At 50.9% G+C, this 15,829-nt stretch overlaps 1 long non-coding RNA gene across 1 annotated transcript in view; it reads left to right on the top strand.

The window, feature by feature from the left end:
• The window catches only part of LOC112397368 (uncharacterized), a 21,443-nt gene extending 6,846 nt beyond the window's left edge, over positions 1-14,597 (top strand). Inside the window, exons 2-3 of the long non-coding RNA XR_003002790.1 lie at positions 11,510-11,629; positions 14,100-14,597. This is a non-coding gene — a long non-coding RNA (uncharacterized LOC112397368). The remainder of the gene's footprint in view (positions 1-11,509; positions 11,630-14,099) is intronic.
• Positions 14,598-15,829: the final 1,232 nt, after the last annotated feature.

The following is a 15,829-nucleotide window of genomic DNA, read 5'->3' as shown; positions in this document are numbered from 1 at the left end:
GGAGGAGCGGCCTTACGGATCTCGGAACCAACCTGCCCCCTGCGTTCCCTCCTAATGCCCTTTCCTCCGTTCACTTGGGAAAGGAAAACTTCAGGCCCCGGAAGGAGTGGGAGACAGCGACAGCCCAGTACTAACAGAAAAGAGTCATGTAGCACCCTCTGTCTCTCAAAGTGGTGGAAAAATAATTGCAAGGGATTGCAATTGCCATCCTCCGAGGGAACCAGGCTGAGCCCAGGGAGGTTTTCTGCGGGCAGAGAGAGGGTGGGGTGGAGGAAGCCATCTCCTCTCCCACCGCGGGGGTGTGCTTTTGCATGTTTTCTTAGCAGCAAGTTCTATGAACAGGTCAGCCTTACGCTGCCAGCCTGGGGAGTCTGAGGCTATTTCTGGCTTCCAGTGTAGACGCCTGTCTTTTCCCACTCGGCCCCGGTGCAAGTCAAACACTCAGGAGGTGGGGGTGAGGGTGCGGGAGGGGGGAGAGCGCCACCTCCCACTTCTGACTTGGGAGGGTATATTTGCTTTTGAAATAGCTTCTCTTGTCTTCAGACGGTAAAATACGAGTTCCCCACAAGTCTGAGTCTGGTCTTCTGGTACCTCAAGCAGGGTTTATGTTTGGAGGGGGGGAAGGGGTCTGCTATAATGACCTCTGAGCTGAGTGGGCGTGGGGCGGGGGATTCTGTCTTTGCAGCTCAGCGCTGCTGGGGTACCCGGGCGCATTATTAAACCCAGACGCTCAGTCCAGGAGTTGGGGCCATGCGGAAAAGATTTACAATTAAGCCAATTGGGGCCGAATACAACCATCCAAAGTTTGCAGGTGTAAATAATGCCTTGCTTTTTTTTTTTTTTTCCCCATTCCAAGCGGCTTCATTTCAATCCCCCCTTCTACCCCACCCACCCATCCACGGCTGGACCCTAATTCTTTTGGGGTGTTGGGGGGAGGACGGTGCAGCAGAGTTAGGATTTTTCTATTAGACAAGTAAATACATGACGTTGCACTCACTTTTATGTCCCTGTATTAATGCCGTGGACAACCAGGACAGGCTCCTCTATTTCATTCCTCCGTCTAGAACTGAGAATCGTTGGAGTCAATGAAAGAAAGCCCTTTTGAGTGCGGGTTATGAATTCTTTTTTTTTTAAGGGAATGGGACAGATTTCTGTATAACAGGGAGATTGGAGTTGAATTAGTATAAAGTTTTTGAGTTGTAGAGATTGGGTGAGAGAGGGATAAGAAAAAAAAAAAGTAAATTCCCTTTAGTTGGGGTATCAGAACATTGCCCGCAGCTGAATCTGGAGAAGAGGTGGGCTTTCAGAGAGTAGAGCCAGATGCTTTTTGAGCTTCAGTTTAGATCTTCCTAATGTTTGGAGAGCTAGCCGAGCGGTTTATGGGCCCAACTTCAAGGCTATACTTCACTGCGTTATTTAAACATAATAGAATATGTATGTGTGTTTCTAAGATGTTCTATGTGGGTACAAGTGTGTATATATGGACTTCCAAGTAGCCCCAAATATGAAATTAAATCTCAGATTTAAAAGTGCATTGTAATCACACCTCACGGGGCTGACTCCCGTTTGATCAATATAGACAGAGTGAAATTTGTTTTGCGGCACCGCAGTTACTCCTTTTCTCTCGGAGCAATAAAGTCTGTCTGTTACAAATTAGCAGGGAATTGGAGAATACGCCCCCACCCCACCCCAAGTGTTGTTCGCTGTTTTTAGTCTTGAGCTAACCCGCTCAATAATATATGTAATATGTGTGTACACAGGCACTTTTCCAAAAAATTAGCGATAACATTCCGGGTGTATCAAGAGGGGTGTTTTTCACCCTCTGCGTGCAGGGCTCTGTCCGCGGCTGAGTTGCCACTCTGGAGACCCATCACCGGGGGGTTGGCACCCACGGGGATCACGGGGGAGGAGGCTTTCCAGCCCAGGTTGCATGCAAGGGCAGGGAATCAAGGCGCCTGACTCCAGCCAGTATCAGGTCATGGGTGTAGAATTAGGAAGGCAGGATTTAACATGTCCGCAACAAAAAGAGGCAAAGCGTCAACCCAGCCTGGGATGAAACCCCCGAGCTGCCACAGGAAAGTTTCTAAGCAGTGGAGCAAACACTATTTTCCCCATTTTTCTTTCTTTTCCTTTTCCCCCTTCCTTTAAAAACTTCCCTGTCCAGTGCATATGTTGGGCATAAATAAAAGGGGGTGGGAGGGGATTGAACGCTGGGTGAACCCGAATCAGCCTTAAGCAATGCGGGGAGTACTTGGGGAGGGTAGGAGATAGATGTGCCCTAAGTTGGAGGTGGGGGGTGGCTGGAGGAAGGGACCACTTCCCGCTTGGAAACCTCCGTACCTCGTTTCGGGAGGGACTCGCCAGGAACCTCTGCCCAGGGTGCCCTTGCCGTCTCGCCCGCTGGATGGCGCTGGGGGGAGACGAGGCTGGCGGACAGTCGTCCTCCTGTACCCCGCAAGGCCTGAGCGAATCTCCGCCGACGCGCGGGATTGGGACCTCGGTTTTGAGCGATCACAGTGGCAGTCCCGATGCACCAGGAGACCAGAGCTGTTCCTGGAGTCTGGAGCGGGAGAGGGTCACCCAGAGCCCCGCCAGATCAGGGAGCTGGACCAAGAGAGGCTGGGCAAGAACGGGGATGTGGGGAAAGATGGTTCTCAGGGCAAACTAGTGCCTCGTTTCTTAGGTGTCACCTGCACTAGCTCCTGTTTACTGGGAAAGGGGTGTGTGTGTGTGTGTGTGTGTGTGTGTGTGCGCGCGCGCGCGCGCGCGCTCGCATTTGGGGGGAGTGGTCTGGAAAGGAGGACAGCCAGATAGGTAATGGAGATGCAGAAAGGGTACACGGTTTGCAGAACCTCACCGTCCAATGTCCCTTTTTGCAAAGGCCAATTTAGTGGTCCCCCGGCCCAGGCATGCTCCGTCTAATCTGAGTGGCTGGCCTTACCAACCAGAATTGCATCTGGAATTGGGAATCTCAGGGCTGGGATGATCTCTGGCTCCTTGGGAACTTGGGGCACTGCACATTGCCAGAGTCCTCATTTGGAAGTGTCTCTCTGAAGGCACTTAAGACCTCAGGCTGGCCCTTGCACAGCCAAAGGAGGAGCTGTGGGCTACAATTTGGGGAAGAATAAATTCACGCCACACTTACTGAGTGCTTTCTGTGTGCCAGGCACAGTGTTAGACATTGCAATCTTGTCCAAAGTTTCTTACAGAGCTAGAAAGGAGAAAAAAATAATCAACCTTAACCAAAGAAGTTAATCGGCTGCATGGCCTGGGTAGGAGAGTCTAGTATTAGCTCTCCACCTTGTAAGCTCCTGGAGGGATGGGACTCATCACATCTGCAGCTCTGATCCCACTGCTTGGTACTTGGTAGGTGCTCAGTAAATAATCTTTTGATATAGGAATGAAAGTCAGTGAAGAAAGGGAAAGAAGGCATCGAACTACAGGGGATTCTCTGTGCACATGAAAAACAAGTGACCACTTCCAAAGAGTACTTTTTAAAAAACGGCATTAAATTTGTTAGCTGCTCCCCCAGACAGATTCTGACACGAGACAGTGAAAAGTTGGGAGTGGGAAGAGAAATTTGGTGTAGTGGATAGAAACATCCACTTGGTCATCCCACAAAATACTGACCGAGAGGCTTATTTGCCCCCGTACTCTGCTGAACACCGGAGACACGTGGGTGAAGAGATGGGTCCTCGCCAGCTTGATGCTTATGGTCCTGAGCTTTGTTCACTGCAGTTTAAAAAAAAGAGAGAGAATTCCCATTTTAAAGATGAGGAAAGTCAAGGTCCAGGAAAGGTGGTGTGGGAGAGGGCTTAAGCTCCAGGTCTTAGGACAGGAAGGCTGAAGTAAAGTCAGCCCCCAGCTCTTCTGTGCTCTGGGGAGAGGGAAGGCTGGGTGAATTTTCGCTCCCGGGAAGAGGCAGAGTCTGGGAGCCCTGGAAATCCTGGTGGTGCTACTGACCTGGCGGGGCGTGGTCATCCTGGGCCGGCTTAGGGGGAGCAGAAGTTTATACCCACTGAGGTTGCAAAGGCCATCCCCAGATCTGCTCGTCCCAGCTCCGACCTTGCCTTGGGGCTGTGATGAGGGATCTAACCTCTAGACTCTCCGATCCGTTTTTTTGTTTTTGTTTCCTTTCAGCAGGTACACCTAGCCTAGGACTGAGCAGCATGGCTGCTCTTTACAGACCAGAAATTGTGGGACAGAGAGCTAGGGAGTCTCCTCCAAGGTCGCATTGCTAAAAAGTGACCGCAAACAAGATTCTACACCCCCCCCACCACCACCAGGGTTTTATGTTTCTGTGCAGACCCCTCCCCTCAGTACCCCAGTGCCCGGCGCAGTCTGCCACGTGCGGTGTGTTCATCAAATGTTGTTTGATTGAATAAACTTAATTCTTGTTTGGTTTCTATGTTTTAAAAATAGAACAAACTAAAAAATGAATCAGTGATCGAATAAAGGGCAGTGGGGTGAGAAGCTCATTCCCCCGACTCGCTGCGAGGGGGTGGGACAGCCTTGAGTCACCCACGCGCCCTCGCACAGCGGCAAGCCCACTTCCCACCAGCTTTACAAAGACGGCTGTGATTTCCTTCCGTCTATATTTTTGTCCTAGACTTCGTTGGGTTTGATCGATAGAAGAGACAAGCTGACCCACGGCGAGGTCAATACAATCGATTCGACGACCGCTCGGAAATCGCCCTCGTTGCTGCTGGGTGCCGCGTTGCTGCACCCAAAAGGTTTCGGGTTTTAGGGTCGCGCTGGGTGCCGCGTTGCTGCACCCAAAAGGTTTCGGGTTTTAGGGTTTCCCGCTCCCCCGCTTAAGTTACCGAACTGGAGCGAGGATGGGGGTAGGTGGACGGGAAGAAGCCTCAAGCTTCACACGAGGGAGCCTCTGGGAACACTAGGTCGGGAGAGTGCTCTCCACACCCAGCCAGCCCGCCAAGCGCTCTCGAAGCTCTGGTAAATTTCGTTCTGGAGTTTCTCGGCCTTGGAATCAGACACCCGCATCTTTTCGCAGCCGGTCCGCTCTCCTTAGCCCTTTGTTCCTCATCTGCGAAATGGGTTTGTTTAAAAAAATCCTATTTATTGGAGATAAGATTTGTGAAATACCCACGAGGAAGATAATGTTCTAAGAGCTTTCCCACACATCAGCCCACCGAATACAACAATCCGAGGAGGCAGGCGCCTTCTCAATGATGTCCATTTCCCAGATGAGGAGACTGAGTCATGCAGAGACATACAGACTTGCCCGAGCTCCTACAGCTAGTTAGTCCCTCGTGGAGTTGAGATTCAACCTGGGGATGGTCTAACTTCTTGTCTGGCTCTTAACGACAAGGTCGTAGGTGCACCGCGCATACATACGGTAGGTACAGAGGGGTGATCTGTTTCCTGTACTTCTTTGCCCTTTTGGGAGAAGACATTCCATTTAAACCTTTCCCAGGCAGATCTGCAGCTGCTTTGATCCTTTGGTCCCTTCCTTCTGGAAGCAAATGCAATGGCGGGGGAGGGGGGGAGGGCGGTTTCCGAGTCTGACAAACCTTCTTAAACTGCGAAATCCAGAGCTTTCAAGACTTTTTTTTTTTTGTACGAAGGAAGGAGGGGGACGTGTGTGTATGTAGAATCAATATGGTCCAGACAGCCCTTCACAAAGGGGCTCCAGGCGGGCGCCTCGGCCGCAAGACCCCCGCCCCACCGCCCGCGGCGAATTAATTGGGCCCTGAAAGAAGGGGCGACGTAGCTTCCAGTTAATTAGTTAAGAAATGAATCAAGCCCCAGCGGCCTGGCAAAGACCCCTGGGGCGCGGGTTTTGTGCAAGCCAAATTGGTCGGTGGGGCGCTCCCCTTTGGGCCGGGTGGGGCGCGGCGGGGAACCCGGCTTGGGCGCCTCGGGCTGTCCTGCACCCGGCGCCCAGCACCCCGCGCCCCGGAGCGGGCTCGCGCGCTCCTGTGCTCCCTCGGGCTCTAGCTTTCCGCGTCTCTCTCCCTTTTTCTGTCTCCCTCCTTCCGCTTCTCTCTTCCCTTTTCGGTCTTCGCCGTCGCCCCCTCTCCTGAGCTTTGCTCGGGGTTTCCCACCCCTCTCCCAGCTTCGTCTCTCTCCAAGTTCTTCGTCTGGGACGTCTCCCTCCAGAGCCTCAGCCTCCGCCTAGCAGATCTGGGGCTGGGTGGTCTGGGAACGGCGCTGGGGATGCCAAGAAGCGCTGACTTGGGGAGACAGGGTGGAAATGAACACGGGCTTTGGAGCCCTTGGCCTGCTGTGTGTTCCTGGGTACACGACTCTTCATCCTTGGGTCACCTAGGATCCGGGCTCCCGGCTGCGGTTAGAACACTGAGATAATGCACGGCTTTGAAAGGCTTCGGTAACCCGTGACCCGCGTCCCCATGCGATGAGGACTTAGGACTGAGGCAGGCCTGTGACACACAAGCAACTATTGAGCGCCTGCGGTGTTCCTGCCTTACTTTGTTCCTCCAGCACCTCCTCCGGTCACGCTGCGGTAACCCTGGCAGCGAAGATCCCGGTGTTTCCGTCCAAAGCAGCTCTGTTGGAGGGAAGGAAGGGGAGACACCAATCGTAAACCCACTTATTTCAAGGTCTTTTTGTGCCACGTGCCAGTGCTCTTTTCTGAACTAGAGGGGTGGAACTGGGGGCTCAGAGAAGTGGAGTGATTTTCCTAGAGTCACACAGCAAAGCGGATGCACGGCTAAGGGTTTCACCCTGAACCCGGCATTCGGTGCCTGCCCCTTGATCCCGCCAAGAGCTCAGGGGGTCTTCAGAGGTCCTGCTGGCCTGGCACCGAATATTTATGTACAGGAAGAGGGTCGCCAGAATCGCGTTGCCTCCTCCAGCTTAGAGCTAAGGCCCGAATCTCTCTCGGACTCTACTTCTTTCCCTCTTTCTTGGTCTTTCGAGCTCAGTCTCCACTTTGGTCTCCCACCCACCAGTCTTTCTGTTTCTCTCCTCCTCCCCCTCGAATCCGGACTCGGAAGTTGAGGCCAGAGTCTCTCTCACTTTCTTCCACTTGTCCAGGTAGCTGTTCACATCTCGAGGCTTGGAGCCGGGTTGACATCCAGCTGCCACCAACTGCTCCAAGCCGCATCCACGGGGTCCTAGGAGCAGACCCCAGTGGATGATTCGATGAATGCCTGCGTTCCAAACTGCAGTCCGGAACCGCGTTTTTTCTTTCTTCTTTTGCCCGCTTCACCGACTTTGGCTTCGCTCAAGGCCCCGAGGTGCCCGCGCCGCGCCTGGCATTCGCTTCCTGCCCCTCGCGGGAGGCCAGGAGCTGTGGCTTCCGCTCGCCAAGTCCCTGCCAGGCGCGCACGCAAGAGCTTGGCGAGCTTGGCGCACGCGTTTGGCGCAAACTGCTTTGGGCCTCAGTTTCTCCGCCCCTTTCAGATCAGAGAAGCGACAGACGAAAGAGTTGGGAGAGGAGGAATGGCCAACGGATTGGGGGTGGCGGGACCGCGGTTCCCGTGTGTGGAGGGGAGTCAAGACTGGAACCACGGCCGCCCGCCCTCTCCCTCTATCCCTCTCCGAGGACTGTTATCCACTTCCACGACCCCAGTCTCCCCCAGGCGCGACCTACAGACTGGTGGGGCTCAGCTGGCCGCATGGGTGTGCCCGGCTACCTGGAGGCGAGGACAATCCAGGTCCTAGCCAGCCGGTGCGCGCTCCGGTATGGGGAAGACTGTTTGCCTGTGGCGCTGCCCGCTCCACTGTAATTGCTGCTGGCCTTGGTACATTTGCGGCCTCAGACAAGGTGCGTTCCAGCAAAGTGTTGGCACACCTGCTACTGCGCTTTAAAAGGGGGCCTGTTAGAGCCTTGGAGCTTTGGAAGAGTCCCTTAACTCTTCTCAGCTTCAGTTGCCCCCTCTGAAAACTGGGGATAATAGGTCCTGCCATAGAGGACCAAGGCAAGGAGCAAATGAGATCACGTGTGTACAGCACTCAGTCTAACCCCTGGCACATAGTAAGTGCTCATTAAGCATTAGCTGTTTGGGCACCCTAATCTCTCTGTCCATCTCTCTAGATATCATATAACAATCTATATATCTATCTCTCTCTATATATAACTATTTATATATAATAGATACAATCAGTATATACTTAGTATATATATGTATTTACTAAAAGTATTGACTCAGTGTATATATACTTAGTACATCACATATATACTAAAAATATATACTATATATATTTAGAGTATCCTTAAGAACATATTCTTTTTCTTAGAAGACTACCTAGCATATATTAAGCCCTCTCTCTATTAGCATTGCTCTCTTACCCAGTTCCGTTTCCAGCTCAGCCTAAAGCTCCTTGGCCTCCTCCCAAGTTGATCCCACAGTGAGAGCCTTCCTCAAGCCTCCCAATCCAGGTTTAGTGCCGCTGTGGGCTCCTTTCCCGAATCTCAGGATCTCAAAACCGCAAGTGATCCAAGAGAGACAGTGCTCTCTTCCTTCCCTTGCGTTGGAGTTCAGGTCCCAGTAGGGCTTGGAGACCAGGTGTCCTGACTTGGGGTCCAATGCCTTTTCCACCCCCCCGCCCCGCCCCCCCGCATCTGCCCCAGGCCATTTCCATCTCCCGAACTGAGAAAAAAAGTTTGTCAGATCTATTGAGGGAATGGCACTTGTGGAAAATGAAGGAACGTGATTGGGTGCCTGGAGCGTCCTTGGGCAGAGCCCCCGGGGCAAGGAGCTCTGTAAATGGGGAGGGGGCTGCCTGTGGCTGGGGCTGAAGGGATTTCAGGCTCCTGGGAGGGGTCCTGGATGCCTCGTGGCTCTCAGCGCAGCTGTGTATGGCTGATGACCCCAGACTCTGAGGCCCAGACAGCAGCTGCCCAATTTGTAGTCAGCAGCAGGAGTCCACCATCCCTTTCCTCAATCCTCGAGGACACTGGGACCACTCCTTCCGAGCCCGAGAGCGGGTGGGGGAGGGGAGTGATGAGAAAGGAAAGTTGGAGAGACGGAGAAGGATGACGAAAGGGAGTGTGGAGAGAGTGAAAGCAAGAGAGAAAGGGGACACTTGGGGAGAAGGGAGGAAGGAGAAAACAGAGGGAGACAGACAGACACCGAGAGATAGACAGAGACCCTTACCCACCCGCAGAGAGGCAGAGAGATAAACACAGGAGACAAAGAGAAAAGCAACTAGAAGCACAGAGAACGAACGACAGAGGAAAATGTGGGACAGAAGGAAAGGGCATGGAAGAGGAATGCCCCAAAGTAGAGAGAAGAGAGACGGTGGGGAAATGATAGCCCAGGGAGGTCTGGGGCAGCCCAGCCACACGCCCTGGCCCCCTCTCCCGACATATGCCTTAACTTGCTAGAAGATTATCTAGCATAGTATAAATGCCTCCATTCAATCATGACTGAGCTACTCCAACTGACCGATTCCTGAAGTAGCCTCCAGCCTTAAGGGAATATGGTTTTCACACCATACGAAGCGTCAGATACCAGCAATTTAGGAGATAAGTTATCATTCATTAGGGGTTTCCAGGAGCCCCCTACAAGGCCTTTGGGGTAGGGGTGGGGGAATGTGTGGCTGAGAGCTTCCGAGCCAGTGTGCAAAAAGACAATGCGTTTCTCTCTTTGCCGTCGGCTAGGCATGGAAGCCTCTCTCCTCCCCGCAATACACAGTCACTCAACCCCACAAGGAAGGTTTGGTTGGTAGGGTCCAGTTGGCCAAGAAGAGGAAACATTTCGCCAGAGTCCTCCAGATTCTCAAGAGTGCACTGGGCCAGATGGAGAGGGGCTGTGCGTGCAATTTCTCAGCTGCTCCCTCTGGAGGAGGATGGGGGGGGGCGGGGAACGTCCCCAGCTATTCCTGGGAAAGCAGATCTTTGTTTAACCAGGGGAAGGTGGTGAGCGATGAGGAGGGGGTTAGATACTAGAGAGGAGCCTGGTTAAGGTGACGTTTCCCGCCTCCCCGAAGCATCACTCCAACTAGTTCAAATAAACCAGGGCTCATCTTCCCTCTGGCCCTGCTTCTTCCCTTACTGGCCTCCCAGTCTGCTGAGAAAGGTATTTTAAAAGGACATTTTCATGGTAGCAAATAAAAGGATTTCTTTTCCTTTTTCTTCATCCTCTTCCTGCTGCTGCGTCTTGGTCTTCTTGCAAGGCTTGTGTTTGCTTTGCTTTCACAAACAGCTGATAGAGTTTGCTTTAAAGGAGCACTAAAAAAAAAAAAAAAAAAATTGTACACCCCAAGGCAGGCCAAGCATTAACCGTGGGCATGCGTGCTCATGTGGATGTGTGTGTGTGTGTTTGTGTGTTTAGGCCTCCTGAGTGGGCTTGTAGTTATAGAGGGGACCTGCTTCAGGTGCAGAGAGCTGGGAGCGGGGATGGGGAGGAATGCATGGACAGATTTACACCTGTGCTTACAGCTGCCATTGGCAACACTTACAGCCTCCAGAAATGACCCTTGGTGCCGACTAGTCTGGAAGCCATCAGGGTTAGTTTTGAAGCAGGAATCTTCAAGTGGACCAGAGGGCAAGCTCTGCCCACCCCCTCGCACCCCCCTTCCCTGTTGCTGTCCTCAAGTGCCGCTCCCTCCCCACTGCCCGCCAACCCCCTCCCACCTTGTCTGTTTCCTCTATCAGACAAATGTCATCATTCGAATTTCTGATCCCTTTGGTGCTACCGCCTAATGAGGGCTGGGCAGGGTGCAGGGTTTGCAGCCGGTCCATCACAGCCACCCTTCTCCCTCCCGCCGGGAGCTGGGTCTGGCCCCAGGAATCTGTGTGGGATTCCTAACTCTACCCTCCAGCCAGGTTCTGCCCCCTGCCACCAGCCCCACCACAGCCTACTGGCCAGACAGTTGAGTGACTGATAATATCCAGATGCCTCTGGAATCTTGCTTCCAGTCCTCCCAGCGCTTGGCCAGGTCCGCAGAAGTGGGGGCAGTGGGCAGCAGGCATTCTGCCCCAACACTTGTTGCCACCTCTCAGAGGCCGATGAAAGGCCCACTCAGCTGGGTCCTTCAGGACGGGGGACCCTGGAGCCAGGGCACTCAGAAGGCATGTTTGACACCCATGCTGGGAACTTTGAGTCTCCGACTTTCTCCCTTCAGCCCCACAGAGGTCTAGGAGTCTGGGAGGGAGCAGATTGCAGGCCACGGACTACCAGAGAAGCCACAGGGGAAAGCCAAGCACTTTGCCTGAGAATTAGCAGGCACTGGCAAGTATCTGGCCTCCATTCCATTACTGGTAAAACTGGGAGTGGCTGGGGAGGCAGATCTTTTTATATACCTTGGTTTCACCTTCACAGTGATTTCCTTAACATATGTTTCAGTCATCTACTCACTTTTTTTTTTCTTTTTTGGCCGCAGTGTGTGGCATACGGGATCTTTGTTCCTTGATCAGGGATCGAACCCGTGCCCCCTGCGGTGGAAGCACGGAGTCTTAACCACTGGACCGCCAGGGAAGTCCGCATCTACTCACTTTTTCAAAACACCTAACTTGTTGAAAATTAAATCTTGAGCTGGATACCGTAAATCAAACTTGTGTCTCACTTCCCAGCAGTAGAAGGAACCCAGAAAATGGCGAGCAGCGGAAAGAAAGCAACATTACAAGGCTCTGAGCTGGAGGTTCGCTCTCGCTTTGCTGATGCTGCAGTGATTGTTAGAAGGGTGAACGAGACAGGTAGGTGGGCGCTTATCCGAGCCTGGACTTAGTCCGAAGGTCCGAAAAACAACTGAAAGGGGAATGGTTCTCTTCCTCGGGGATTTAGTTCCATATAAAGCTATGTTCAGCTGCCACCCTCGTACCCCCCTTTTTTTTTTTTTTTTTTTTTTGCGGTACGCGGGCCTCTCACTGTCGCGGCCTCTCCCGTTGCGGAGCACAGGCTCTGGACGCGCAGGCTCAGCGGCCATGGCTCACGGGCCCAGCCGCTCCGCGGCATGTGGGATCTTCCCAGACCGGGGCACGAACCCGTGTCCCCTGCATCGGCAGGCGGACTCTCAACCACTGCGCCACCAGGGAAGCCCCTCGTACCCCTTTGGACGCTTTGGAGAGCACTGCTAAGCATGCTTTCCTAGAGCTTTTTAATGCTACGGCAGCATCAAGCGTCCTGTGCTCTGATTTGGGGTTTCTAGGCTCTGCTCTTCCCTGAGCCTCAGAATCATGGCTCAAACCCTCCCTTTGTTTTCTCCATCACCAAGAACGGCTTCACCACCTTTTTGGGCCACAGAGCCCTTGGGCAATCTCGTGAAGCCTGTGGATACCGCCTTGGAATTCTCTTTTTACAAGACACAGGATTACAATTTTAAATAAAAGCAATATTAAAAATATAATAGTAACATAGTTACTAAATAAATATATGTAGTAACGTATATGCTCCTTAGGAATGCATTAAATCACACAATCCAGCCATGGCTCTAATGTTGTACCTTTGAAGTCGGGGTGAGCAAAACAACATTTGGGGATCTCAGTTACACCTGTAACGTGATTATGAAAATACCTGTGATTCTTCTGGTGACCAAGTCATAGCCAGTGCGAGTGTTCCCGTGGGTGGTCACCTATATTCATAATGGAAGAAAATACTGATTTCACTGCGAGTCATCCAAGTTCATAGATGCCTGAATCCTATTCGGGGACACCCCTGTAAGAGTTCGTTGGAGGACAGCAGGGTAAGAACCGCTGAAGTGTAGAGGGAATGAATTAGGCTCTTGGTCTCTTAGGAAGGTTCTCCTGGGAAAGAGCCATGGCTTTGAAAGCCTGCACAATCTACAGATCCCACGAGCTCAGGCAGAAAGGAAAGACATTATCAACAACATCTCAGGGAATATTTCTCAATAGGCCCAGAGGGGAGCGAGGTCTGGCTTGGGATGGTTTGGCTCAGAGAAGGGAATTTTCTCCCCAGAGTGTTCAGCAATGCCTCCATCCTACACACCCACCTCTGGGGTGATGTTCTAGGCAGCTCTGCCCCCTCTAAAACCTCAGCTTTCCCACCTAGACAAAAGATCGCTGCCCCTTCCCCTCCACCAACACCATAACTCCTGCACAGCTCTTTTGCCCCAAAGGGTCTGTGGACAAGTCCGACCTTAGCATTGAGTAACCCCTTCGTAAGGGTGAAGGCACTGAGCTGATGCATTTTTTGCCTTTAAACAAAGCGCTTAGACAAACCTCTGTCATCAGGGAAGTTGCAAATGGCCCCAGGACAGTAGCTGCCACTGTCCTCGGTGAAATACAGTGCAAAGAACTCTGAGCTACTGGGACAGGCACTTGGAGGCTTATTTAGGGGATAACCAGAAACACAAAAACTGGAAACTGTCAGAACACCCTCAGGTAAATGGAGTGTAGCTTAACGTTGACTAAGGTAACCTCAGCAGATTCTGGGGTCCCAGTAAAAGGAGAACAAAAGCATTTATGGACCAGCTACTCTGTGCAAGACCTGTGCCCTGTTCCTGACTTGCAGTGGACCATATCTAAAGGTCCCATTACAGGCTCTAATATCCATTCACTCAACTCATTCATTCCTTAGCAAATGTTTACCAAGGGCCCATGTGCATCTCGGTCTAAGGATATAGCAGCGAGCCTAGCACATAAAAATAATTGTCCCCAAGGACCTTCTAATGTGGGAGAGAATAATGAGAAAACAAAATAAAGAGGAAAAATAAATGTTTAGTGGTGATGAGTCATATGGAAAAAAATAAATCAGAAAAGGGAGCTGTGAATGGAAGATGGGGGGGGCTTCATTTTTATTTTATTTTTTATTATTTTATTTTATTTTTATTTATTTTTTTGGCCACACTGCACATGCAGCATGCGGGATCTTAGTTCCCCAAACAGGGATCGAACCCGTGCCCCCTGCAGTGGAAGCTTGGAGTCCTAACCACTGCACCACCAGGGAATTCCTGGGGGCTTCATTTTTAAAGGAAGCGTGAGAGAGAAGACAGCTGCAGGAGACCCACATTTACTTGAACACAATCCTGGATTCTGAGCTGGGCACCCTTTGTCCACCGTCTCCATCATTCTAGGTGGTTCTTATTTTCATCCCTATTTTATTGTTGGGGAAGGTGAGGCTCAGAGAGGTTAAGTGACTTACCAAGGTCTGCATAAGGCAGAATTAGAATTTGAACCCAGGACTCAACTTCTCTTTCTTCCATACCAGGCTGCCTCTGACACATTTCTGGGAAGACAGAAGAAAGGAAGAAACAGGAAGGTCATGGAGGAGTGGCAGAAGAACACCGAAGAGTAAACTTTACCCTATGAATCATTAGCTCAGTCTTCTAAGACTGGGGAAACTGAGGCCCAGAGAGGAAAAGTAATTGTCCAAGGTCACAAAGAAAAAAAAAATCCTAATGGCTAGATGTCCTAGCTCATCAGCGCCTAGTCTTGTCTTGGCATCGTATGGCAAGTCACTTTGGGTCTCTGGGCCTCAGTTTCCTCATCTATAAAATGGAGCCAAGCAGATCAGTTGCCCACAATTGATGAAAAGGAAAGACAAAATCACTCAGGAGAGAGAATTTATTCTAATGCTTGGCACAGAATTTGTACCCAATAAATATTAGCTTTCTTCACTCCTCCTCAGCCAACCTTCTCCTTGGCACCATTTGGTCAGAGTAAGGGTCATATGTCTGTTGGTTTTCATGGTCTGGGCTAGCGGTCTCCAAATTTTTTTTTTTTTTCTTTTTAATTTGGCCATGCTGCTCAGCTTGTGGGATCTTAGTTCCCCGACCAGGGATAGAACCTACGCCCCCTGCAGTGGAAGAGCAGAGTCCTAAACACTGGACCGCCAGGGAATTCCCTCCAAACTTTTTTTTACTGAAACATTTCCAACGTAAAAGAGTACAGCAACCGGTAGAAGGAATTCCCATATACCCACCACCACTTCAATAATTATCAACTCATGGCCCATCTTGTCTCATTTACGTACCCTCACTGCATTGTTTTAATGCAAATGCAGACACCATATCGTTCCATTTGTAAATACTTTGGTGTGTATCTCCAAAAAATAAGAATAAAAATTAAAAAAAAAACAACTACAAGACTGTTATCACACACACACCCCAAAAGCAATGACTGGGTAATCTTATGAAATACCCAGTTAGTACCCAGCAGTTCCCAGTCATCTCCATTCTTCTTATTTTATCACAGTTGGTTTGTTCCAGTTAGGTTACAGGCAATGTGTCTACATTGTTTTTGATTATATATCTCTTACGTCCACATCCCATTTCTTTTCCCTGAAAAAATTGTCAATAGAAATAATGGAATCATTCTGGCTGTTGCCATTTGCATCCCTGTAGTGTCATTTATTGTGTTTCTCTATCCCCTGTATTTCCTATAGACCAATGGTTAGAAAGAGATGTTTGATGAGCTTCAGAGTCGATTCTTTTGGCAAATCGCCTTCATAGATGGTGGTATGTACTTTTAATTTTTTTCACTTTTATTATTTATTTATTTTTGGCCGCGCTGTGCGGCTTGTGGGATCTCCCTGACCAGGGATGGAACCCGTGCCCCCTGCAGTGGAAGCGTAGAGTCCTAACCACTGGGAAGCCAGGGAATTCCTGGTGGTGTGTGCTTGCATCAAAAGACTTGCAATGTCACTTGTTTTTCTTCTTCTTTTTTTAAAATTTTATTTATTTTATTTTTAGTTTTGGCTGTGTTGGGTCTTTGTTGCTGCATACGGGCTTTCTCTAGTTGCAGCGAGCGGGGGCTACTCTTAGTTGTGGTGCACTGGCTTCTTATTCAGTGACTTCTCTTGTTGCAGAGCACTGGCTCTAGGCGTGCAGGCTTCAGTAATTGTGGCACATGGGCTCACTAGTTGTGACTCGTTGGCTCTAGAGCGCAGGCTCAGTAGTTGTGGCGCATGGGCTTAGGTGCTCCACGGCATGTGGGATC

This window comes from Neophocaena asiaeorientalis, unplaced genomic scaffold, assembly GCF_003031525.2.
Source record: "Neophocaena asiaeorientalis asiaeorientalis breed wild unplaced genomic scaffold, Neophocaena_asiaeorientalis_V1.1 scaffold648, whole genome shotgun sequence".
NCBI classification, from domain to species: domain Eukaryota; kingdom Metazoa; phylum Chordata; class Mammalia; order Artiodactyla; family Phocoenidae; genus Neophocaena; species Neophocaena asiaeorientalis.
The sequence above is the reverse complement of the archived record's forward strand: the minus strand, read 5'-3'. Positions and strand labels throughout refer to the sequence as shown.